Source organism: Macaca mulatta, chromosome 7 (genome assembly GCF_049350105.2).
Source record: "Macaca mulatta isolate MMU2019108-1 chromosome 7, T2T-MMU8v2.0, whole genome shotgun sequence".
Classification (NCBI taxonomy): domain Eukaryota; kingdom Metazoa; phylum Chordata; class Mammalia; order Primates; family Cercopithecidae; genus Macaca; species Macaca mulatta.
This window is the reverse complement of record NC_133412.1, coordinates 100,524,405-100,551,956: the sequence shown is the minus strand read 5'-3', so window position 1 is coordinate 100,551,956 and position 27,552 is coordinate 100,524,405. Positions and strand designations below refer to the sequence as shown.

Genomic DNA, 27,552 nt, shown 5'->3' with positions numbered 1-27,552 from the left:
CCTAGCAATACCACCTGGCAGGGCAAAAAACTGAAACAGAGGAAACTGAACTCAATATTTCTCCAAAGGATCTGTAGAAAATCTGTTGTTTGATGTAAAAACCACAAACCACACCTTCTTCTTTGGAGAATTATAAATCCTGACCCTTTGAAATATAAATATAATTCAGCTACCATGTTCCAGAAGAAAGTGAAGTCCAAAGGGAGAGGGCTAGAGTTGGTAATAATACTTCATTATCCTTCAAATATCCTAACTGGGAAATATGTGTGTGTGTTTGTGTGTGTGTGTGTCTGCCTTTGTGTGTGGTATGTGTTTGATGGCTATCAATATAGAGTAAGACTATTATTTCCGATAAAAAGAAATTAGAAAATATGAGGGACCAGGTTCTAAAATAGGGTGGATTCTTCTCTGGTACCCTGAACTGGAGGTATGTTAAAGTTCAGAGCAGAACCAAACTGAGTATCTACTAATTTGGGTGAAATAAGTCTGAGTGTGATTATTTCGTGGATGCTAGAAGTTAAAACCTAGTATTGGAATAAAGTTAGTTGTAATTATTTCATGGATACTACAACCTAACAGTATGTTTTCTCTGCTTAAGGAAGTACCAAACTATGAAGGGAAAAAGAAAGAAAAGTTATGTCTCCCACTGGAATGTAAGTTTTATGAAGGATCTTTGTTTTGCTCACTGCTGTATTTCAAGTGCCTGACACATAAAGGGTTCTTAATATTTATTGAGTGAACCACACAAAGTAATCCCTAACAGTTGTAAATGTGTCTCCTAGGTTTGTAAGAATAGGTGCTGTTGGCTCAACAAGAAAAGTCTGTTTTTGAATTGAACATCAACTAATATTCTGTAAATTTCCATCTTAAGGACTAGAGGCACATACAACTCTTCTAACTGAGGGTTAATTTTCTTATTAGTTAACTCTAACTTTCAGACTGTGTTCTCTGGAAGCAGAAATTCACAATTCTGAATTAGCCTAAAATGAGCATGTGCTGCACCTGGAAACAATTAAGTACCAGGGCTGTGTGAGGAGCGCAGGTGTTCTGGCAAGCAGCAAACTTCCATTCTCTGTAACGAGCTGAAGATCCTGATTAATTGACTTGATTTTAACCTCAAGTAATGTCCACTGAGTTGCTAAGAGAAATGAGATGACAATGAACTTCAGTTACAAGGGGAGAAGTAGGAGCCACTATGAATTTATGTGAAAAATAAAATTAATTCATCGTAGAAGGATATGTAAGAAGGTATTACTATTAATAATTCTGTGGATTATATGAGTATTTTTCTCTTTTATTCTCAGCATAATTCAATGAAAATAATGAATCTCATAATGGAGTCGTGAAAATTTCATTTATTTGAGAAAAAAAAAAATGATTGTCTCCAGAATCAGTTCTTGAGGAATCTATATTTTTCTGAAATCTATTTGCTTTTATTTGCTTGTAATCTATTGTAAGAAATTTGAGATGATGTTTCTAGGGAAAGAGATTAATACATATGTATAAAAGTAGTCCATTATTAATGCTAAAATAATTATTTCCCTTTCTGGAAAACATTCTAGTTTATACTAATTATACTGTTAAATATAGAGATATTGTAAATTTGTGGTAGTTTTATAACTAGCACAGGCAAGATATTTAGCAAAACCCATAGTGGTTGATTTATCATCTGATAGCTTTTTGGAGCTGCTAAAACCAAGAGGAAGCTTCTAAAAATTAAATTCATATGCTTCCTTTTACATCTAACTTACCTTTTTTAAAAGATATTTAAGTGACAGCCTACCGTTTCTCTTCTCTCCTTCTTCTGCTAATAATTAACTACTTTTGAAATCATAATATGCAACTCTTGTTTATTTTATGTTAATATTTATCAACTAGACAAGGTTATGGCAGAAAAACGTTTCAGAGCATCAGCACAAAATTATTTTTAAAAGATTGTCTATTGGTTATAATTTCTAGGAAAAAAAAGAATACAACTATGTCTTTGTTATCGCAGAGATGCATTCTAATGACCATTGCATTTACTGTAACTTTATTTCTGAAATTCGAAAGTAAAATTGCAATGCTTTTTGTCTGTAGTATGAAAGGATTATATTGTGTTTTAATTACTAAAAAATGTATACGAATGATGGGAGGCCTTTAATGATAAAAATTAATTTGCCATGCTCTACCTTCTTTATACATATCAGCCGTTATACAAATCAGTTTGTCTTCATTCTTGTTCAGCAGCCAGCCTTGTTTAAAAACTCTGATAACAAAATATTTCTTTCCTACTTCCTATAGTCCCTGTCACCTTTATTGCACATACCACCTTCTGAAGTACTATATCTTTTCTATACATTTTATAATTCATTTTTATTGTTTTTCTCTCTCTTCCTGCTTGAATTCAAGCTTCAAGATCTAGAAGAATTGCTGATACTAGATCATAGATAGTTTTTTTTTCTTTTTTTGTATAAGGAAATAAATGAATAAAGGTATTCCAAAGGCAATAGCTCAAACCTTAATACTGCCATTTTCTAGTTTTATGATAGTAAGTCATTTAATTATTTTGAATCACAGTTGACTATCCAAGCCATGAAGAAAATATTTATAATAGTTATTATCATTAATTAAACATATCTGTTGGTTATTTACTAAAAGTCAGAAAGTATATTTTCATTATATCACCATGATATAATGTCATTAGTGATATAATTATCATCTTTACAACCATTTTGAATGTAACAAAACCTAAACTCAAATTATTCAGGTGAAGTAACTTTCAAAAGATCACATGACTAGAAAAAAAGAGGGGTGCACAACATCAAGCCTGAGCTATATTGGCTGTGCACTTTTAATGAACAAATTTCCAGATACATGAATTGCAATATGTATTGTAGAATTAAAAGCAACCTAAAAGTGTAAAAACTCAAATCAAGTTATTCCCGTGTTCTTTTTGATGCCTCAAAATGAGTACAGCAGGTAATGCACTCTTATACATGATTTTTAAATCTTGGCATATGGATTTCCAGTGGTTTCAATGTTCTGATAACATCCTAAAGATAAAATGATAGCATAGAACACAAATATAATGTTTTCTTCCCCCAAATTACAGATACTTGTTTGGCAACTCTGTAGATATATTATAAGTGAAAAAGTAGAGGCTACACAGAAGCAGAGGAAACAGAGACAAAAGGGAAACAAAATGAATGAATAAATCACATACCTCTTCATCCTTTAGTGTGATATAGGACTTCAAGAGTGGTTGAGGGTTAGGAAATAATTGTTAGGACTTGCCCAACTCATTAAAGCCTATCAGCCGCTCTTGATATAGGAAGCATAATAGAAGAATAGTAATGCAGGAACTAAAATTTCTTCTGATCCCCACAGACTCTTCTTTTCCAGGTTTGCAATTATCTACATAAAATTACTTTTTGTTTATAGCATTTATAATAGTTAAGCATTTTTATAAAGGAGCTTCATATTGTTCTAATATTCATCATATAAGGCATCACACCATTCTTCAATGTTTGCTTTCTTTTGTAATCTTCCTTGTATGTGAAATATAGTTTTAACTACATTTAAAATCATTAAAAAGATCTGAAGAAGCAATGATCAAATGGTATTAGACTATAGTTCCCAGGATTTTAAAAATAAACTCTTAAATTTTACCACAGGTTAGATTTACAAAATGAAAAACAACCAGAAACAAAACAAAACAAAAAACAAAGATAGCATACAAAGTTCCCAAATATGCCACATCCAAGTTCCCCTATTAGCTTCTTACGCTGGTATGAAACATATGTTTTAATTAATGAACTAATATTCATACATTATTGATAACTAAAGCCCATAGTATTCATGTTTTCTCATTTTTTATCTAGTCCTTTTTCTGTTTCAGGGTCCATCCAGGATATTACATTACACTTAATGGTCATGTCTCTTTCAGCTCCTCCTAGCTGTGAGAATTTCTCAAACTTTTCTTCTTTTTAATGACTGTGACAGGTTTCAGGAATCCTGGTCAGGCATTTTGTGCAATGTCCCGCAATTTGGATTTGTCTGATGCTTTTCTCATAATTAGACTGGGGTTATGTGTTTTTGAGAGAAAGACTACAAAGATAAAATGTCACTTTTATCACAACATGCCAAGGGTACATATTGTCAACCTGACTTATCACTGTTGATGTTGACCTTGATCACCTGCATGAGGAAGTGTTTGTTAGGTTCTTCACTATAAAGTTACTCTTTTTTTTTCTTCCTTTCCATTTTGTAATTATTGGAAGAAGTTTCTGTGTGTGGCAAGTAGGAAGTAAATGTTTTACCTTCTTAAGGACAGACTATACAAGCTATTTGGAATTCTTCTACGTGGAAGATTTGTCTAGTATCCCAATTTATTATTTATTTATTTGTTAAATCATTCACTTTGATCAATGTGGTTTCATTGATACCTAGAATTTTTGCGACAAACATGTTATTTGATTACACTCAAATATATAGGCTTTATTCTATAGAAATAATGTATTTAAACTTGATACATGCTTTATGAGGATTCTGATGAACTTATAAATTAACTTAGGAAGAATAATGACTGTAGAACATTGAGTCTTCATGTTAATGAACATGATATAACCTCTTTTTATGTTCTTTTAACTTTTATTTTAATTTCAGGAGTACAAGTGCAGGTTTGTAACATAGGTAAAGTTGTGTCCTGGGGGTTGTTGTACAGATTATTTCATCACCCAGGTATTAAGCCTAGTATCCATTAATTATTTTTCCTGTTCCTCTCCCTCCTCCCACCCTCCACCCTCCACAAGGCCCCAGTGAGTGTTGTTCCCCTCTGTGTCCATGTGTTCATAAGTGGGAATCATATTCTTTCATCTTTTTTTCATTCCTTTTTCTTTAGTAAGGCCTTTAGAACCTTGTAATAGTGGTTGGCAAATATATTCTGTAGAGGGTCAGACACTAAAACATTTTTGGTTTTGCAGGACATATGATAGGTAGCACAACTATGTGAAAGCATCCAGAGAGAATATGTTAACAATTAAGTGTAGATGTGTCCAACAAAACTTTATTTACAAAAGCAAGTGTGACAGATTTGGCTCACAGGCCACAGATCGCTGACCCTTGTCTTAGAACACTAATTTAATGTCTCATTTCTTCTTTAAGATTTTTACTCACAGATCCTCTTTCTATCCCCCAGTGTCCTCTTCCCTAAAGGATAACTTTAGTCTTGTGTATTCTTAACTGTCTTTCCTATAAATGGGTGACTTTATATTTTATTGGCAATTTACAAGTTTTAATGGAAAAGAAGTGGCTCGTAATAAAAGAATATTAACCCTGAGTTTAAGAATTTGGAGATTAACAAATATAGCAGCGTTCTCTGAATTGACTTTGGTTTAAGGCAGAATTAAACACCCTGGGAAAAGATACTTGATTTATCAGTTATGTCTTCGTGAACCAATGATGTGGTTGTCATTTGGAGTTGGGGATGTGAAGACCAACAAATGGAGGGAAAGTTGACTCTGACAATTGAGTAACTCAGTCAAGTTCTTGTAGGCTAAGTGATTTTTGAATACTTTTGCAGATTTATATACATTGTTGTGACACACGTATTACAAATAAAAGCCAAATGATTCAGAAAACAAACTGAGCAACACTTTAAGGAATTATTTTCTTCCTTTTCATACCCAAACTACATAAAGCTCAGTTAATATAAACATTGTATTAAGGATAAAACATCTACAAGTTGATTAGCTACAATAGCTCTGGTCTATTCAAATGTGTTAGTTCTGAAAGGACATTGCTGCACCTAATTTGATTTCCCCCTGAGCAGTACATGATGTGTTATTTGATGCCCTTCAAAGGACACGATTAGCTGAACTATAAAGTGTCTGATTTTATTAGCTTTACTGGGTTTTATCAGTTTGTAAATGTGTTATTTTTTTCTATTTATTGTGCCTATGGGATCCAGAGATAGAGTAAGCATCAAGTCAATATGTTTTGGGGAGGCAGCCATGGCTATACTGTAACATTTACACTGTGTCGCGATGACATTGAAGGTGGAGTCGTGGGTGCTGTAATGTAAGGAGCATTTATCAAGGCAATTTTTCAATGCTGTAAACCTTAACCATGACATTTAATTCAACAGTAGGCTTTTACTCTAAATAGAACCAAGTGTTCCTGGGCTGCACTGCTAACACTCCTCTTTAACTGAATAAAAAGTAGTCAATTAAAAAAATATATGTCACACAGGTGGTCAGAGGAGAAAAAGAAACAGAGGTGTTGGGCTGAGTTACCATGTTTAGGTTTTTTTGATAAGAGAAAAACCAGGTTCAATTTTAGTTAAAGTAAAATGGACAGGCTTCAGCAGCACACAAAAATGCCATCAACCCTTTTCTTTTAATTGGAATACAAAGCCCATACACTTATTTAACTAGATAGCTTGGCAGGAAACAATTTCACTGCCATGTATTCAAAGGGTGCCAAACCAAATGACATAATCAGCACTGACGATGCTCGGAATAGTTAACAGGTGTTTGTGGAGTTGAGTTCCTCTATTCTTTTCAGGTTGCCTTGCATTTTGTTTTCTCAGTGCTTATTCAACCAACTTATAATGCATCAAAGGTATATACTGCACTTATTGTTCCAGCAATTAATTCATTTAAAATAATGCCTTCTCACTTTTGTTTTAATCTTTGCCAGTCCTATGACTACTGTTTTCTTTTCATCTGGAATAAAAAAGAAAATCTGAGGTCTCCTGCACGCAGCCCTATCCCAGGCATAACTATTCAATTCATTTGATCATTTCTACCAACTTACTCATAGGGGTATGAATATTGCTTGTAAGTGATAGGCATTAATAGAAATTTTAAAATATCACTAAGTATTATTTTATAAGTTTAAGGACCCAAATGCAACTTGCTGCTTGTATGTGTGTGTCTGTGTATCCACATATTTACATTTGCTGTGTGTCTGTTAGCTGAGAACAGAGAGAGACTGTATCATGTGCCAGTTATCCTTCTTCGTACCTTTCCTGTTTTGTGTATTAGTTATTATCTCCACTCCACACTACAGCCTTAGAAGACACAAACTATTTTTATACCAGTTCACCCAAGTGATTTGCCTGAAAACCCCACAAGTAAATATGGAGTAGGGCTAAGATATTTGTGAGATGAGGTTTATGATACCAAAAAAAAAAAAAAAAAGACAATTTAAAAAGTCTATTCAAGACAGCCGTGACTTTTTCAATAGAAAGATCTACATTGGCAGTTCTCACATTCCCCATAGCATTTCTTCTCCCTATGCTTACTTATCCCACCTGATCTGATCTTACTTATCCCACCTCCACAAACAAAACACAAACTCTGAATTTTGTTAGAAAATAGTTTGGTAAATCAGTACTTAACATTACAGTTGAATTAAAGGGGAAGACTGTATGCCTATACTAAGTCATCATATCTTTATTCTACTCCAGTGGAAGCAGCTGAAGTTAGGGATCATTTTCTGTTTTCTTGCAAGGAAAGGCATAATATATTCGACAGCAAATTTTTATTGCAGTAATCATTATAAATGTTATTTTTATAGAAGATATCAAATATCTTTTCATTTTTTGATGATACCCTATGACTATGTAATGGAGCATACTATATTTTAACAATTATTAAAACACTTTAAAGTTCAGACAAATGATTTGAATGTGAAAGAATATATACCAACATCAATATCTACTATATCCACGATTTGGACATGGCCTGTGCAAAGTATTGTGTTCTTCAACATTGCAGCCAAATGTGAGTCATTGATATTATGTGGCAAAAAGATATTCTCTGCTAAAAAAATTTTTCCCCTATAATTAAGGGCATTCAGCATACGTGTATGTGCACACACTCTCTCTCTCTCTCTCTCTCTGTCTCAATTATGTTGCTTTAGTTCATTTCTTTAAAAGACACTTTTCATATGTAAGATAAAATTTAAATAAATGAGCTAGCAATTTAGGTATTGTAGTACTCCAGAGAAATATGGGCACTTAAAAATGTATATGTTTCCAAAAAAAGTCTACAATTATTTCTTTTTTTTTCTATTTATATGAATTTAAGGGGCTACAAGTGTAGTTTGGTTACATGGATATATTGTTTAGTGGTGAAGTCTTGTCTCCTAGTGTAACCATCACCTGAATAGTGTACATTGTACCATGATGTAATTTCTCATCCCTCACTCCCTTACTAGCTTTCTCATCCTTCTCAGATCCTTAAGTTTCCAACGTCTATTATTTCACACTCTATGTCCATGTGTACACATTACTTAGCTCCCACTTATGAATACACTTCTTCCTTTTTGTCTTCTTAAGTCTTCAAAACGTTGAATTAATTTGGAAAAGTAGCACTCTAGTCATGCACGAGAAAAGGTATCTTTGATAGACCCTTCACTTCCCACAGAGAGGTTAGTATCTGTAAGGTTTTATATTTTTGTTTTTCTGAACTTGCATTTAATACGTATTATATGGTAGTCTAATACACTGAGTACAAATTTTAGCATTCTTTTTGTTTTATACTGTCATTAAAAGGGAAGAATAATGTAAGAGTGCTGATTTTCAAAGAAAGTTATTACCTTGCTCATATGGTCACAGAAAACCAAGCTGTGTGTCTTTAAGATCTATTTGTGGCAGAGCACGGTGGCACATGCCTGTAATCCCAGCACTTTGGGAGGACGACGTGGGCGTATTGCTTGAGCTCAGAGTTTGAGACCAGCTGGGAAACGTGGACAAACCCCTTCTTTACAAAAAATGCAAAAATTGGTGGAGCCTAGTGGCCTGCACCTACAGTCTCAGTTACTCAGGAGGCTGAGGTGGGTGAATCACCTGAGCCTGGGAGGTCAAGGCTGCAGTGAGCCAAGATTGCACCACTGCACTCCAGCCTGGGTGACAGAGTGAGATCCTGCTTGAAAAAACAAAACAAAACAATCCGTTTTGCTTTAATAATAGAATTATGGCTCATTGATTATGGCAACCACAAATCCCCTTTTTTTTTCTGTATTCTTTGGCTTACTAGTGTTTCTTCAAAATCAATCAACTACAATTATTGTATATCCATTATTTTCTGTTATTGCTTATCAAATAGTCTCTAAATTAAGTGTCCTTTTAAATGTTTCCCTTCTCTATTAGCTAAGAAATATGTGTGAGTTCATGTGCAATAATAGTTTCCATTATTGTGATAATGTATACATATATAATGAATGTACTAGCACATATGCTATATATGTAAAATACATAAAATGTATATATGTGAAATATATAAATTATTTTTCCTTCCTTATCAAAAACATAAAAAAGCTTATACTTTTTTATGATAAAGCAGTGCTAAAAATCAAATAGGGCAGCAAAAGGGAAACAAGTTATTACAGATTTTAATATATAGGAAATATTTCTTTCTTTAATAGGAAATAACATAAAACTGCATAATTGCAAGGGACAATAAAGGCATTAGTTTTAAAGTTAAAACTGGTTCTTCTGGTAAACAATAGCTATTATTATTTTGAACTAATTTTAGAATTACAAAAATAAAGTAGAAAAAACCTGAAGACTTTCTTTATGCCCATTTTCCAAGATCCCCAAATGTCCACCTTTGCCACGTTGTCTTTATCATTCTATTTTTCTCTGAAATGCTTGCGAATTGGTTTTAAGCATAATGCTATTTTACCTGTAAATACTTGAACATGTATTTCTTAAAAGCAATGGCATTCTCTTACATAACTCAATATTATTATTAAAGTCAGGAAATCAACATTGATGCATTGTTAATATTCAAATGCAAACAATTTTTTTCACTAATATTTTACATGGTAAAATAAAAAAAAATACTGATCTGCTACAGAATTCAGTACAGAATTACACCTGGCATATAGTGATCATGTTTCATCATTCCCTGATTTGGAGCAGTTGCTTAGCTATTCTCATCACCCTGACATTTTTCATTATTATATGCCATTTTGTAGGATGTCCTTCATTTGGATTTGTCTGATGTTTCAACATGATTTGATAAAGGTTATGCAATTGGGGCAGAAATAACATAGAAGTAATATTGCATCCCTCAAGATGCATTATATCCAGAGGCATATATAATCTTGATTTGTCCCATTGCAGGTGATGTAAACATTGCTTACTGGATTAAAATGTTGTCTGTCAGGCTTCTCAATTTTTCCTTGAATTAATAGACAACTTGTGGGGACATATTTTGACACTATATAATTTTCTTATTTTTATTGTATTTTGCTCACTGAATTTAGTAATGAAATGAGTATTGTTGAGGTACTTTCTAAACCGTGATTTTACTAATTCCATCACGCTCTGTATATTGATTAGTTGAAATTATAGTTAAAAGAAGAGCTTTCCCTTTCCATTTATTTTTTTCATTTGTATGTATCAGTATGGGGTAATGGAATCTTATTTTTTCCCTATAGTTTTCTATTAGTATGAATCTATATCTATTGCTGAAATCGTCTCATATTTGTGTTTTCAAGGGACCAGTGAAAATCCCTTCTAGCTGGGTCTTGTGTCCTTTGTGGTAGGCCCCATAATTTTCCAAGCATTTCTTTATACTATGGGAATACCTTCTAGGTTTATTTTGTACTTTGTCAGCTCCAGGCTCTTTCTAAGGAGACCGGGAGGCCTGGTTTTCTTGTTGACAATGCTATTTAGAAATCAAGATATGGGACCTAGGTATATTCATTGTTATAGGGGTTTTTAATTTCTAGGGCTTCACAGAAAATAAAGCCAGAGTTCAGAGCTATCTATCTATCATGTATGTGAATTTATAAAACTATAATGTATGATATACATGTATGTGCTTTGTTTACATGTATGCGGTGCACTTATTAATCCATAAAACTATGTAAACAAAGTTGAGTACAATTCAAATGGTTATGTAATATATTTTTAAAATAATTGTTTTTAGTTATTTCTGTTTAAATCCCATTTCAGGTTTTCCCCTATTCTTGTTTATTCTATGTATTTATTTGGGGAGGCTTATAAATTATTAGCATGGTTCTAAAAGCCAAAATTATACATACAAAAGTTATATAAAAAGTTTCACTCCCAAATTTCTCTGTCATTCAAGCTTGTGATTGCCACATTTTTCTTTTTGTGACTAATACATATTTTTGTTATAATTTTTAATATTTGCTATTACAATGTTTCAGCTGTTGTCCTCTTAGCTATATCTTTGGAAAACTTCATGACTGGGGTCTAAAGATAAATTTTTGTGAATAAAATTGTTTAAATATTATAAGAGTTTATAAATTGGTAAATTATCCTCTTAAAAGTGATCTGCTTTTTACAATTGACACATATGCATGAGAATAATCATTTACCTAGGACTTTACCTATGTTTCAGATTACTACATACCTCCTCCAGTTTTATTGTTGTTATTTTTTTTTTTTTTTGAGACGGAGTCTCGCTCTGTCGCCCAGGCTGGAGTGCAGTGGTGCAATCTCTGCTCACTGCGAGCTCCGCCTCCTGAGTTCACGCCATTCTCCTGCCTCAGCCTCCAGAGTAGCTGGGACTACAGGCACCTGCCACCACGCCTGGCTAATGTTTTGTATTTTTAGTAGAGACGGGATTTCACCATGTTAGCCAGGATGGTCTCGATCTCCTGACCTCGTGATCTGCCCGCCTCGGCCTCCCAAAGTGCTGGGATTACAGGAGTGAGCCACCGCACCCAGCCGTATTTTATTGTTATTCTAATATGCCTGGCAATAGTTTCTGACGAGGTCAAAAATGTTTTTAAAGGTTTATTGGTCATAACTATTACTTCATTATTTAATTTTTTTCCTTGTAACATGTACTTTTGTTTAGGAGCCTTTTTGTGTTTTCAAGAATATATATGCACAAAAATACATATAGATATGTGCATACACACATACATGCACACATATGTAATTTGTTGAGATGTATGTTATATATCTTTTTTCTATGAGATTTGATACCTTGTTTACATTTTTGTTTATTTACTTAGAATTCCATACTTAGCAAAATCTATTCCTCACATTAAGGTTATAGATTATTCCCATTTACTTTAATTTTATTGCATCTATTTGCTCATTTCTACAATTTTTCCCCCAACACATCTGGAAGTTATTTTTATATATGAATATCTGACATGAAATATATATCTAACTTTATGCTTTATAAAATAAATAATTATCCAATTAATTCAGCTTTTTGCATTTAATATTCATTTTTTCTAATTTTACACTGATTTTATCATATGTGAAATATTTCAAGTTACTGAAGTCTGCCAGAACTATTATTCTATTGGTTAGTCTGTATATTGTTCCATATGAATCATACTGAGTGTAAAATTGTAACACTTGAGAATATCTTAACAGATGCTCTTGGAAGTCACCTAAATTGTTTATGGTTTTCAAAAATATCTTATTTATACTCAGCCATTTATTTTTCCAAATGAATTTCAGACTATGTTTCAAGTTCCAAGTTGTTTGATTAGAATTGAACTAAATATATAAATTAGTGGAGAGAGAACAAGCATCACTGCATATTAATACTTCTCATTAAGAATTCAATATATATTTTACTAGTAATTTTTATTTTTTATCTGTAGTTTTTTAAAATATTGACGACCACTTTTAATGAAACTTTATCTTGTATTTGTTGCAATAACTGTTTAATTTTCCTAAAATTTGTATTTATTGAAACATAATGGTTGTACATATTTATATAGCATATGTGAAATTTTAATATGAGCATATAATGTGTAATGATCAAATCAAGATAATAGAAATATGCATCACCTAAATCGTCTATCATTTCTTTGTGTTTGCAACATTCCAACTCTACTTTTTCTCAGACCTTCTCCTAATTCTCTAACTCTTCCTTCTCTGTTGACCAGTTAAATGTTAAATATATCTGAGATTTCCCCTCTGGCAGGTCTTTTATTTTATTATGTATATTCGCCCTAGGTAACCACATACGATCATTTGATTTCAACTGTTTTTATATATTAATAATTACAAAAGTTCTGATTTCTCGTTCCATATATGTAATTCCTGATTCAACATCTCTACTTAGTAATTTCACAAGCTTATCAAACATAAAAATAATTATCTGTTGATTCTTAGACCTGATCCCCTCTAATACTTTCCTGAGTGACATAATTATTTATCCAGCCAAACAAGCCAGAAATATGTGAATTAACCTAGACCTCATTTTCCTCTTCTTCTATGTAAAATTGGTCAAATGCTATTGTACTTTAAAAAATAGTTTCAAATCTATCTTCCTCTCAATTCTTACTCCCTTTCCTACACTAAAAACTCTATTTTTTTTATTATCATGGTAATTTTCTAAATGGTTTCCCTGATTCTAGACAGGCTAATTACTAAATAAATCATTCCTGGTTTGATAACCCCTTACTCTTATTATTGCATTTGTCAATGACTTCTAAATACATTTTTTTCTTATTGATCCTTTTACCTTAGCCTGTGAACTCATTGAAGGTAGAAATCATCTGCCTTGCTCACTGGTATACAGTAGAGCACTGTTAATGTAGTTGATTCTCAATTAATAATTGAAGAATGGAACCATATGCAAGACACTTCAAAATGTAGTGTTCAAAGTTTATATGGCCTGAGAGTTAAATAGACAGAAAAGAATGGGTTGTAAGATCGGGCAATAATTGATCTACTACTATAAAGTTAGTATTAGTCATAGTTATAAAATAATGCACTTAATAATATTTCTATATGTTCATTAAAGGTATTTGAAAATTAATGTGGCTATTCCAGTCATCTTACTAAGAGGCAGTCTTGAATGGTAGTTGATAGTAGAGACACTGGAGCCATACTGCTTGTGTTTAAATACCAGAACTGTAATCCTAGACAAATTTTGTCTTGCTTTGCTGTTGTTTGTTTTTAATCACGCTCTATCTCAATCCTTTAATCTTCAGATGATCTGCTAGAATAAGACTAAATGAGTTTATATAAGACAAGGGCCTAAAACAAAACCTAGCTAATTACAAATGCCATATAGGATTGCTATTATTACTACTACTACTCATTCCTTGTAATGCTTTTACAGCTTTATTTCAAGTTTATACAAAAGTTATTGTCATAAACCACAAGTTGGAAAGTATTTTAAAGTGGAACATTCTATAAAGTTATTGTTTCAATCTGCATCCTTGTTATTCAGTTCTATTAATACATTCCACTCTATTGTCTCCCCTTCTCCAAACCTACTTCAGGTTTTTTTGCCTATTAATTTGTGTCTATTGCTGAAACTGAACCAAAAGTTTTGTTGATGACTGTTGTGAGACTTCGGTTCTTGTCTTCTTAGTTTAAAAGAATTTAAAGAGACACGCAGCAAAGGAGATGCAGCATAGAGCAATTTATTGAAAAGGGCAAAGAATATTTGAAAAGCTAAATGCAGACTAGACAGTGCACCCAGAGAGAGAAGAGATTCGGGGCAGCCTGCTTGTATGGATGAGACAGCAAAGACTGGCACCGGGGAAACTCCCTTCGTAGAAGTCTTACATGATTACTCACGAGGGGGTGGGGAGAGGTTACTAATAAGCATATTCTGGGTGGTTCTCTGGGTGCACATGCACAGTAGCTGTACATGCTTGGTCATACATCGCATGTCTCATTAGCATCTGAGATCTCCTCCCTGGGTGTGTTTTTGCTATTATAATGAGCAAAGGACAGAGTTTGAGGATAAAATCAAAAGTTCACATGTTCTCTGCAGGGGAAATTCCCTACTGAAGACACTTTTGCTTCCATGAGCTTAACTACAATACCAACGCTGAGGCTTATTGGTCGCCAGAAATGCCGCGTCCCAAGGACAGGGTTAATTCTTTGGTTACCTATCCGGCCTCAGTTTCCTGAGAGGATTAATTTTATTTTAATCATCTCTATGTCTCATCTTCATGCTACACACCTTCAGAGGTGCCCACCTCAGTGCCAGTATTTTATTGAAAGCCCTGTGAATGCTGGAATCACTCTATGTTTCTATTAATCTGCATGCTTATTTTTCCATGTCTATTCCTGTGAACTATGCAGCACAGAGATACTTACTGGTATAAAAATGTTAATTACGGCCCGGCGCAGTGGGTCATGCCAGTAATCAACACTATGGGAGGCCGAGGCAGGTGGATCACCTGTGGTCGGGAGTTTGAGAGCAGTCTGACCAACATGGAGAAACCCTGTTTCTACTAAAAATACAAAATTAGCAGTGCGTGGTGGTACATGCCTGTAATCCCAGCTACCTGGGAGGCTGAGGCAGGAGAATCGCTTGAACCCAGGAGGCGGAGGTTGCGGTGAGCCGAGATCGCACCGCTGCACTCCACCCTGGGCAACAGGAGCAAAACTATGTCTCAAAAAAAGAAAAGAAAAAAAAGTTAATTACATGCCTAACTTATAAACTTTAGATAATTGGAGCTACCCTGAAAATAAAATCAGTCATTATTATGATATATCTTTTCCTGTTTTTTTGTTTTGTTTTGTTTTGTTTTTAATTGGAAGGTAGAACTCTAAATATTTAATTTCATTATTTCTTTCATGTTCAGAGATAAGCTTCTCTGTTATTCCAGCATAATTTATAATTTTTCTCCAGAAATATGTTACATGAAAAAATGTATTTTACTTTCTTTAATTTAAATACATATAGAAGCGGAGCCCCGCCAGCGCCCGCCCTGGCAGCTGCGGGCTCCGCACCGACCCGCCGGCTTCCCCTCTCCCTCCTCCGCCCCGTCAGGTGGACGCCGATCTGTCACCATGGGTAAAGGAGACCCCAACAAGCCGCGGGGCAAAATGTCCTCGTATGCCTTCTTCGTGCAGACCTGCCGGGAAGAGCACAAGAAGAAACACCCGGAGTCTTCCGTCAATTTCGCGGAATTCTCCAAGAAGTGTTCGGAGAGATGGAAGACCATGTCTGCAAAGGAGAAGTCGAAGTTTGAAGGTATGGCAAAAAGTGACAAAGTTTGCTATGATAGGGAGATGAAAAATTACGTTCCTCCCAAAGGTGATAAGAAAGGGAAGAAAAAGGATCCCAATGCTCCTAAAAGGCCGCCATCTGCCTTTTTCCTGTTTTGCTCTGAACATCGCCCAAAGATCAAAAGTGAACACCCTGGCCTATCCACTGGGGATACTGCAAAGAAATTGGGTGAAATGTGGTCCGAGCAGTCAGCCAAAGATAAACAACCATATGAACAGAAAGCAGCTAAGCTAAAGGAGAAATATCAAAAGGATATTGCTGCATATCGTGCCAAGGGCAAAAGTGAAGCAGGAAAGAAGGGCCCTGGCAGGCCAACAGGCTCAAAGAAGAAGAATGAACCAGAAGATGAGGAGGAGGAGGAGGAGGAGGAAGAAGATGAAGATGAGGAGGAAGAGGATGAAGATGAAGAATAAATGGCTATCCTTTAATCATGCGTGTGGAATGTGCATGTGTGCTCAGGCAATTGTTTTGCTAAGAATGTGAATTCAAGTGCAGCTCAATATTAGCTTCAGTATAAAAACTGTACAGATTTTTGTATAGCTCATAAGATTCTCTGTAGAGAAAATACTTTTAAAAAATTGCAGGTTGTAGCTTTTTGACGGGCTACTACATAGTTAGATTTTACAGCTTCTGATGTTGAATGTTCCTAAATATTTAATGTTTTTTTTAAATTTTTTGTGTATGGTAGCACAGCAAACTTGTAGGAATTAGTATCAATAGTAAATTTCGGGTTTTTTAGGATGTTGCATTCTGTTTTTTTTTTTTTTTTAAATTGTAATAAAATTATGTATATTAAAAAATAAATAAATAAATAAATATAGCATTAGTGAGACGTATTAATAACATTCCTCTAAATAATAAGGTTCCTCCACTTCACCCTCTACCCCAGTGTAATCATTATCCAATATAAACAGGAAAAAATGAGAACTACTTCAATTTATGAAAATATTTAGTATTGAAGACATGCCATTTCACCCCCCCACTTTTGCTTTTAATCTACTGTGTTGATAGATTTGAACTCTGATTGGTTTCTATCAAACTAGTTTGAATTCATTTGTTACACTAGAATGCCTTTTATTTATGACCTGCGTCTTGCAAGAAAACAAGATGAACTGACTTCATCAGTATCTATAGAAAGCGTTTCCTCTACATTTTTTTTTTTTTCCTGCATACAACTTGAAATCCTGCTTTAGGAATTTATTCAAGCACTACTGAAATTTCTCTGGTAAAAATGACTCCGTTGAGTTACTTCAAAGTTTGGTTGAGAGAGGTTATTATATAGAAACTTATATAAATTTGGACAACATATTGAAAGAACTATTTTTGCTCTGAAACTTCAACTGCTCAGAAGTATCCCTTACTATTAAGATTTTCTTATTATTAAAATAGAAATGCCTCTGGGATAGGTAGCATATGTCATCTCTCACACCTTATTGAAAATGAGTTTATTAGAAAGAGAAAGTACCAATTGCCTGGGGAGGAAAGATGCTGAATACGGAGAATTGGAAAATAAAAGCAAATCTGTCAACTATGTTTTTGTTGATATATGAACTGTGCAGTATTTCTGTGGTAGTGAGAGATCTGTTGTATCAAGTTCTTTGGATATGATCTCTTGGTTAAAATGATTGAGTGCTCAAAAAAGAGATCTAAAAGTTTTACAGAGAAAAATGTACAAGATACCCAAAATGGTGTGTGATATTAACAATAACTTTAAATTCGATTGAAGTCAAAATCACTATGGCTTCTAAGGCCTTGAATACTTTTTGTTTATTTCAGTCTGCTTCTTGATACAGACTGTAGAAGCTTCCTGAGATTAAGGGTCAACTCTTCTCCTCATTTCCCACATTGTTCTTTATATTCCACAATACTTGGATGATAGTACATGTTAAATAAATTCATATTAATTGCAGTTATATATTTACTTAGTTATACCTTTATTTGTTTACTTGCTTTGCTTTTATAATTTCCATGCATACTCCCTTTCTATAAGGGAACTTCATCAGATTCACAAAAATACAGTCTATTTTGAGGTCAGACATATTATCTTATTTCTTTAGTCAATGTAGAATTACAGACTCAAGAAAAACACCTGTTTTTTTTTTTTAGCACTAATTACTTGTATTATTTCAAAGAACACATTCACTGAAGAGAAGTAATACCTTTATCAGTAGTTTTTAAATCTCTATGTATATATTCACCTAGTATAAACTTTTATTGTATAAAAATTTAAATCACAAGCCTTGTACCTCTTAAAGAAATGCTGATTCTTCTTTATGTAATTATTTTGAATTTAGAAGAACTGCATATGTAATTACTCAACAATTCAACTTCTTCAAGATGAAATTTTATTATATAATACATACAATGTTGATAACTTTGGTAGCTAAACTTTAATTTTTCTATTTTCTGCTTTTGTGATTTTACGTTTCGGACTAAAACCTTCCTCAATGTTTTGACATACTTTTTATTTCAGCATATTATTTTTAATGTTCTCTAACAGAAGCAGTCATTTTTGTAACAGTAATCAATTTTAAACATTCATACTGGCTGTTTGCAATGATTTATAGGGATTGCAACTGAGAAATTATGGTTTTTGAATTAAAATACAGACTTTCACTGTAACTATTACCATAGTACTAGGTGTTTATTTGTAATTAAGCATAACATATTATTGCTTGAAGACAGGTATATGATATCAATTAAATATTTATGTGCATAAATGTTTACAGACACTTGTATAAGCAAAGAACTGTATGAAATTATATAAACCAAACCAACTGCATTAGAAAGGCAAATTTGAAGATGTGGGGGCAACAAATGGGTTGGAAGTAGAATGAGACCAACAACTGAAAGATTTTTCTTCAGAAACATGTCTTTTGAGTTGCTAAGGAAGCATGCATTAATTTTATAATGCCAACATTATAAAATTAAATTCAATGTTACTATTTTAAAACATTAGGGACAAGAACAATCCAAAGAGAAATATAGCTAAACATCTTAGTTATTTTATACTTGAAACATAATTCCCATCCACATATTTTTTATTATTGTGTGAAAGACAGTTTTCAATAAAATCAGAATTAAAGAGATGATATTCAACCAAATCACTTCTACAATTTAGAAGTTTTGAAGGGGAAGATTTTTCTACACTTATATATCATATTTCTATAGGACAGGTGATATTTCAGTAAACCCAAAGATGAAGAAAACATTATATATGCTGAATGTTTCATTTAAAATTTTCAAGCTGTATATTTAAATAACAAATATCTTTGTTTTTGACTCTATATTATACTATTGTAAGCACTCTTAAATGAGTTTCTACATTATACAGCACAGGTTTTCATTATGCTATCATTGATATTGGCATATTTCTTCATATGAAATATGGGATACTCTAGAATTTTATATACTTACTATAATGTAATTGCTGTGTGACTCTACAGATTTCTTCATATTTTGTTCTTCCTTTGGAGTATAACATTTAGAAATGTGCTTATGATAAAATGTTATATTTAATTAATTGTACTCAAAATTTCAACTGCTTTTTGTATGGGAAAACTAGACGTTTTATCTTCAATCTTCACTTGACTGAGAGTTATACAATCTTTACTTCTTCACATTCATAAGATTTATCTTAATTTTCTTTAACGGTTAGTTTTTCAATTCTCATTTTCAAAGTTTTGTTGGGCTTCAGGAGTATGTAACCATATATATTTTTTATTTCTTTTAGCTTTAACAGATTAAGTTTGAAATATGACTCATTTACAATATTTTTGTATGTGTTATCAGTCATCTTTTAAATAAATATTCCTTTAGTACAAGTTTACATGCAATCGTCTGGGGAACTTTCTAGTATAATACAGAATGACTACAAGAGGAAGGACATTTAAAATTTGCAAACTGAAGGAAATAAGTTTTAAAAAGAACCTATCTTTTTAATACAAATGTCCAATAATTCCCTGTTGTTTTTCTTTAACTAAGTATTCACTGAGCCTATAATAGACTCATATTTCTGGAACATAGATCGGTAAGTCTCTTGAAGATTCCAGGAAGTAGGAACTGATATGGTTTGGATGTTTGTCTTCTCCAAATCTCATGTCGAAATGATTCCAAGTTTTGGAGGGGGGACTTTGTGGGAGGTGATTAGATCACGGGGGAGGATCCCTGATGAATGATTTAGCACCCTGCACTGGATGATAAGTGAGCTCTTGCTCAGTAAATTCACAGGACATCTGGTTGTTTAAAAGAGTATGGGAACTCGCCCCCACTTCTTGCTCCCTCTCTCACCATGTGGCATGATGCTTCCACTTTGTCTTCAGCCATGATTGTAAGCTTTCTGAGGTCATCACCAAAAGCAGATGCCTGCACCATGATTCCTGTACAGTCTGCAGAACTGTGAAGCAAAATTAATCTTTTATCCTTATACATTATGTAGTCTTAAGAATTTCTTTATAGCAACACAAGAGTGAACTAACACAGAAAATTGGTACTGAGAGTGGAGTATTTCTATAAAGATACCTGAAAATAAGGAAGCAGCTTTGCAGCTGGGTAACAGGCGGAGTCTGGAATAGTTTGGAGGTCTCAGAAGAGGACAAGAACATGAAGAAAAACTTGGAACTTCTTAGAGACTGATTAAATTATTGTGATCAAAATGCTGACAGAGATATAGATAGTGAAGTCTAGGTTGATGAGGTCTCAGATGGAAATGAGAAACTCACTGGGAACTGGAGTTAAGGTAACCCCTGTTATGCTCTAGCAAAGAACTTGGCTGCATTGTGTTCATGTCCTAGGGATCTGTGGGTGTTTGAAATTAACAGTGATGACCTAGTGTATCTGGTAGAAGAAATTTTTAAGTACTAACGCTTTCAAGAAGTAGATTGACTGCTTTGAATAGCCTATGATCAGATGTGGGAGCACAGAAATTACTTCAAGTTGAAACATATCTTAAAGGGAAGCAGAGCATAAAAGCTTGGAAATTTGCAGCCTGGCTCTGTGGTAGACAGATAATCCCAGCAGGCTATGGAGCAACCACTTGCTCGGGAGAGTTACATGACTAAAAGTTAGTCAAGTTGCTAATGTTTTAGACAGTGGGAAAAATCCCTTGAAGCCATTTAAGAAATCTTCCAAGCCACCCCTCTCATCTCAGACCAAGAAACCAAGGGGTAAAAAATGATTTCATGAGCCAATACTTCGTACCACCCAAGAAGGCTATTCCCTGCATCCCTGCTGCTCCAGCTCCACCTATTGCTCAAAGGGCCCCAGGTACAGCTTGAGCTGCTGCTTCACAGGGCACAAGCTATAAGCCTTGATGACTTCTATTTGGTGTTAAGCTTGCAGGCACATCGAGGGCAAGAGTGAAGGAGGCTTGGAAGCCTCCATTTAGATTTCAGAGAATGTATGAAAACCCTGGATGCCCAGGCAGAAACCTGCCACAGGGCTAAATTCCCCACAGGGAAACACTACTAAGGCAATGCCAAGGGAAAATATGGGGTTGGAGCCCCCATACAAAGTCTCCCCCAAAGGAGTTGTCTGGTAGGTCTGTGGAAAGGAGACTGCTGCCACTGACAGTAGAGGACACTGTCAAGGGGACAGTAGAACCACTGACAGACTGCAGCTTCAGCATAGAGAATCTGCAGACACTCAACTTCAACCCACAAGAGCAGCCCCAGGGGAGGCACCCAGCAGAGCCATGGGGCAGAGCTGCTCAAAAACCTTGAGAGCTCTCTCCTTGCACCAGTGTGCCCTGAATACAGACATGGAGTCCAAGGAAATATATTTTGGAGCTTTAAGATTTAATTACTGTCCTGATGGGTTTCAGACTTGTGTGGAGCCTATGACCCCTTTCTGTGGCTGATTTCTCCGTTTTGTAATAGGAATGTCTATCCAATGCCTGCACTGCCATCGTATCTTGACAATAAAAACTTGGTTTTGATCTCATGGGCTCATAGATGTAAGAAACTCACCTCCAGATGAGACTTTGGATGTTGGACTTGGGACTTGGGACTTTTGAGTTAATACTGAAATGAGTTAAGACTTTGGAGGGCTATTGGGAAGGGATTATTATTTTGAAATGTGAGAAGAACATGAGATTTGGGGGACCAGAGTGGAATATATTTGGCTATTTGTCCCCGCAAAAATCTCATGTTAAAATTCAATTCCCAAAGTTGGAGTTGGAGCCTGGTGGGAGGTGATTCCATCATGAGGTTAGATCCCTCATTAATGGCTTAGCACCATCTCCTTGGTGATAAGTGAATTCTCACTCAGTGCGTGTGAGATCTGATTGTTTAAAAGAGTATGGGATGTCTCTCCTTCCCTCTCTCACCATAGAACTGTATGGTTTTCCTTCACCTTTCACCATGATTCTAAGCTTCCTTGGACCCTTACCAGAAGCAGATGACTGCACCATGCTTCCTATACAGCCTACAGAACTGTGAGCCAAAATAAACCTATTTCCTGTAAGTCACCCAGTCTCAGGTATTCCTGTATAGAAATGCAAGAATGGATTAACATAAGATCATAGCTAAAAATCATGTTAATTGATATGATTTGGCTGCACCCCCACCTAAAACGCATCTTGAATTGTAGTTCCCATAATCCTTACATGTCATTGGAGGGAAACTGTGGGAGGTGATTAGATTATGGGGGAAGTTCCCTCATGCTGTTCTCATGATAGTGAGTGAGTTCTCACAAGATCTGATGGTTTACAAGGGGCTTTACTCACTTCACACTACTTCTTTCTCCTTCCACTATGTGAAGAAGGATGTGCTTGCTTCCCCTTTTGCCATGATTGTAAGTTTCCAGAGGCCTCTGCAGCCATTTGGAACTGTGAGTCAATTAAACCTCTTTCCTTTATAATTACCCAGTCTCGAGTATGTCTTTATTAGCGGCATGAGAACAGACTAATACAGTAAATTGGTACCAGGAGTGAGGTGCTGCTGTAAAGATACCCAAAAATGTGGAAGTGACTTTAGAACTGGATAAGAGGCAGAGTTTGGAACAGTTTGGAGGGCTCTGAAGACAGGAAATGTGGGAAAGTTTGGAACTTGCTGAAAAATGTTATTGCATATACCTTATATTTTAGATTAATATAAAATACATAAATTATTATCCCAAAACTATATTTTAAGCAAAATGAGAACATGCAATTGTCAAAGTAAGATTCTTAAATTAACTCAATTAATGCTACTGTAATGAGAACTTAGAAAAAACACAACTTCTAAGCAGAAACCATCCAGTAAGTAATCAAACCAAAAACACATCATGACATCTGTGTTTCTTGAATATAGGCCATAGAAAAAGCAGTGTGTGGAAAATGAGCATGACCCAAGAGATATGCATGTTAATAGTGCATATGGATGGTCCTTAATTGAAGCCAGTATCAGGAAGACAGCAAAAGAAATAAGTAAATAAATACAAATAAATTAGATGAGGATTTTCTAGTTGATCAAGAGATAAAACGAAAAGGTCTTAACACCTTTTGTAATGCCCAGTTATGCAACAATTAGAGTATATTTACTTATGTATTCCAATATTTATGAAGCAGTTACTGTATAACAGGTATGTTATATATACTAGTATTATGAAAATGTCTAAGTTTAGTGCTTGCTTGTGAAAGTTACCTGCTGAGTAGAGCTTTGTAGAAAACTCGGTATTTCTCTTGACTATCCTTCTCCAGTTTAGCCTGTTTCAATTTTTAGAAATTCCAAGTAATTAGAGTAGGTTTGGACCTACTGGTCAGAGAGACAGTCTGGTATTTAGCCTCCCACTGTGTGTGTCTGAGTGTTTGTGGGTTGTGTGCATAAGTGTGTATGGCTGTGTTTTGGAAAAGGACCCAACATTCTTAATAGGAAAGGGGTTAGAGATACAGACAAATAAATCTAAGTTTTCTGAGTTTTCGAGGTTCAGACTTTCTAATTCTTCTTTCATTCCTGGATATATTAAGTATTCCACGACCTTATAGACCTTTGTAATATCTTCATTACGCCACTTGCCACATTCTCTTTCCTCATCTAAATTCATAATATTTTTATTATGGCTTTCTAAGTTATGATGCTCTAATGGACATATTGTGTTAGACATGTTTCAATTATAATAAAGTTTTAATTGAATGAGTAAAACAATGACCCAGTAGTTCAGCATCCAATGCCAGTAACTTTTATGAAAACCACATGCTCCCATTTGAACAGAGGCAGCTGGAATTGTTAGAATGAATACTGGAATACATTAACCAGCTTATGAGCATGGTGTATGGATATTGTTGGCAACTAGCACAGATTTTAGGTTATACCTTTTCAGTCAACACTATTCCATAGTAAATAATACTGGATCCAAGAATCCAAGATGAAAAGATGTCCAAATGTTTTACTTTTATCGCATAAAAGAAACAGTGAAGCATGAAATGCTGAGTTTTGCAAGTTAAAAAAATAATTACCAGAATACATGACGAATTTACAGATAACAAGAAGCCACAGTTCATTGACCATTAATAATTATAAAATTTATTGACTATGAAAAAATATATTTGAAAAAGAAGTTTTGTTCTATGTTGTTTATGTTTTATTTAACTAATTTGTGTATGCATGCATGTTTGTATCCATTTATTTAGGAGATTTAGAATAATTAAGATATTCTTATAACTGGAAATAAACCCAAACATCTTATCATGTCTCAGTATACTTTTCAAAATATGGTCCCTCCTAGTTCTTTGATTTTCTCTCCCACTAAGAGATTTTCTTCCTTCATTTTTTTATCACAGCTACAGTGAACAATGGGCTTCTTTCTACTCCTCATCTAGATAAGGCCATTGTTATTCCACTAGCATGACTAAATATTCCCTTTGCTTGAATTACCCTTCCCAAGATCCCCACGACTTGATTCCTCTCATTAATCAGTTCTCAGCTCAAATGTCTTCTCAAAGAAGTCTGACTTAATTCCCGTTGAAGATAACTGTTCCTACCCTCCATCTCTATTTATTTCCCTCTGATATCTTTTTTTGTTTTGTTTTGTTTTGTTTTGCAGTTGCAAGATTTAATAGAGTGAAAACAGAGCTCCCATACAGAGGGAGAGGACCCAAAAAGGGCAGCCATTGCCAGCTCGAATGCCTGGGTTTATATCCCAATTATTATCCCTCCCGCTGTGCTCTCCGGTGATAGATGATTGGCTATTTCTTTGCCTCCTATTTTTGCTTAATTAGCATTTTAGTGATCTCTCTTTAATACCTGATTGGTCAGGTGTGAGCTCAGTTGCAAGCTTTGTCTTTAAAGGTGGATGCGATCACCTTCCCAGCTAGGCCTAGGGATTCTTAGTTGGACTAGGAAATTCAGCTAGTACTGTCTCTCAGTACACCCTCTCAACAGGAAAACCCAAGTGCTGTTGGGGAGGTTGGCTGATGACCGCTCTAACTTCTTCCTGATGAACTGGGGTGTAGTAGGAGTCATGCAGTTGAGATTTCCTCAGGAGGGGTGCCTTCAATGTCATCAACATCGGAGTATGGGCTAGTAGGCCAGTCCAGGGGTCCATGGTAGATCTTAGTAATGGACTGTATCTGGGGCTCCATTTGAAGAACAGTTTGTAGTTTTACACCTTTGATTCTGGAAGAGACAAAGTTAACAAGGAGGTTAAAGATACAGGGATTGAAATGTATGGACTGCAGTTCAGGGGATTATTTATTTGGCACACTTCACAGGCCCTGACTATCTGCTTGATAGTTTTGAAAAGGCCTGGTCCAGTAAATAATAATTTGGCCATCTGATGGGTGCTATCAATGCCTAAGTGAAAGGTTTGGTAAAGGGTTTTAAGTTATTTCCATTGGTTAGCTGCAGGCAAAAGTATTTTTCCTTCTTTGGTGGCTAGCCATCCTGAGGGGAGGAAACCATGTCCTCATGAGGTTCCCCATTCTATTTCTCCTGCTGAGTACTGGGGCTTGGTTTCCTGGAGGGGATTACCCCATACTAGGGGTCCTTCTATAAGCATTTCTAATGGAGGGCCCTGCCTGGCAGCTGTTTTGGCTTCAATATCTGCTTGGCAGTTCCCTTCTATTTCCCTTTCTTTTCCTTTCTGATGACCCCGGCAGTGTAAGACTGCCACTTCTTTAGGTTTCTGTACAGCCAATAATAATCTCCTAATGGCTTCCTGATGTTTGACAGGTGTTCCCTCGGAAGTTAGGAATTCCCTTTCTCTCCATATTGCTGCGTGGTCATAGAGGACTAGGTAAGCATACTTAGAGTCTGTATATATATTTACCCTTTTTCCTTCTAATTCTAGTGCCCACGTGAGGGCTATTAGTTCTGCCAGCTGAGCTCTAGTTCCTGGAGTGAGGGGATTACTTTCAAGTGTTTCATTATCACTGACCACTGCATACCCCGCTTTTCGAAGTCCTTTTTCTACAAAGGAACCTCCATCAGTATACAACTTGAGGTCAGGATCACTCAGGGGAACCTCTAGAAGGTCTCCTCGAGTGGCGTAGGTTTGGGCGATTACCTGTTGACAGTTATATTCTATCTTTTCTTCATTGTCTGGAAGAAATGTGACTGGGTTAAGAGTTGCACAAGTACACAGTTGCAGCACTGGCCCTTCAAGTAATAGAACCTGATATTTAAGTAAACAGTTGTCTGACAGCCACAAGTGTCTTTTAGCAGTGAGTATGCCGTCCACATCATGAGATGTCCACACAGTAAGATCTCTTCCCTGTATTATTTTAATTGCTTTAGATACTAAGACTGCTACTGCCGCCACTACCCATAAACAATGAGGTCAACCCTTTGCCACTACATCAATTTCTTTACTCAGGTATGCCACGGGTTGCAATCTGGTCCCTCGGACATGTATAAGGACTCCTAGAGATATTCATGTTTTTTCTGTGACATATAAAGAAAAGTCTTGCCCCGTTGGCAAGCTTAACACTGGGGCTTGGGTTAGGGCCTTCTTTAGGGCCTGGAAAGCCACTTTTGCTTCAGGTGTCCATCTTACTAAATGGGTATTGGCTTTCTGAGTTTCCTTAATGAGTGTATATAATGACCTGGCTGTATTGCTGTACCTGGGAATCCATATTTGGCAGAAGTCTGTTATACCAAGGAACACTCTTAGTTTCTTTAGGGTTTTGGGATAAGGATAAGCCAGTATAGGCTCCATATGTTCCTCAGTGAGGGTCCTGGTGCCTTTGAATAATTTTAGCCCTAAGTATTTAACCTGCTGTGAGCAGAGCTGAGCCTTTGGTTTGGAAACCTTGTAACCACAGAGGGTGAGGAAATTTAAAAGAGTTTGGGTGTCTTAATGGCACAAGGTTTCTGAACGGGCAGCTAAAAGTAAATCATCCATGTACTGAAGGACAAGAGTGTCCAGGTCTGAGAACTGGCTCAGAACTTGGGCTAATGCCTGGCCAAATAGATGGGGGCCATCCCTGAACCCTTGGAGTAAAACAGACCAGGTGAGTTGAAACATTGGGTTCACAAAAAAGAGCCTGCATCTCCAAGACAATCCTAAGTCAAAAGAACAAAGCTGGAGGCATCACACTACCTGACTTCAAACTATACTACAAGGCTACAGTAACCAAAACAGCATGGTACTGGTACCA

General features: G+C 35.2%; 1 pseudogene across 1 annotated transcript; it reads left to right on the top strand.

Annotated features, from left to right (window-relative positions):
- Positions 1–15,655: 15,655 nt before the first annotated feature.
- LOC715948 (high mobility group protein B2 pseudogene) lies at positions 15,656–16,789 on the top strand (annotated as a pseudogene). The gene has a single exon (XR_001446178.3). The product of XR_001446178.3 is annotated as a high mobility group protein B2 pseudogene (transcript).
- Positions 16,790–27,552: the final 10,763 nt, after the last annotated feature.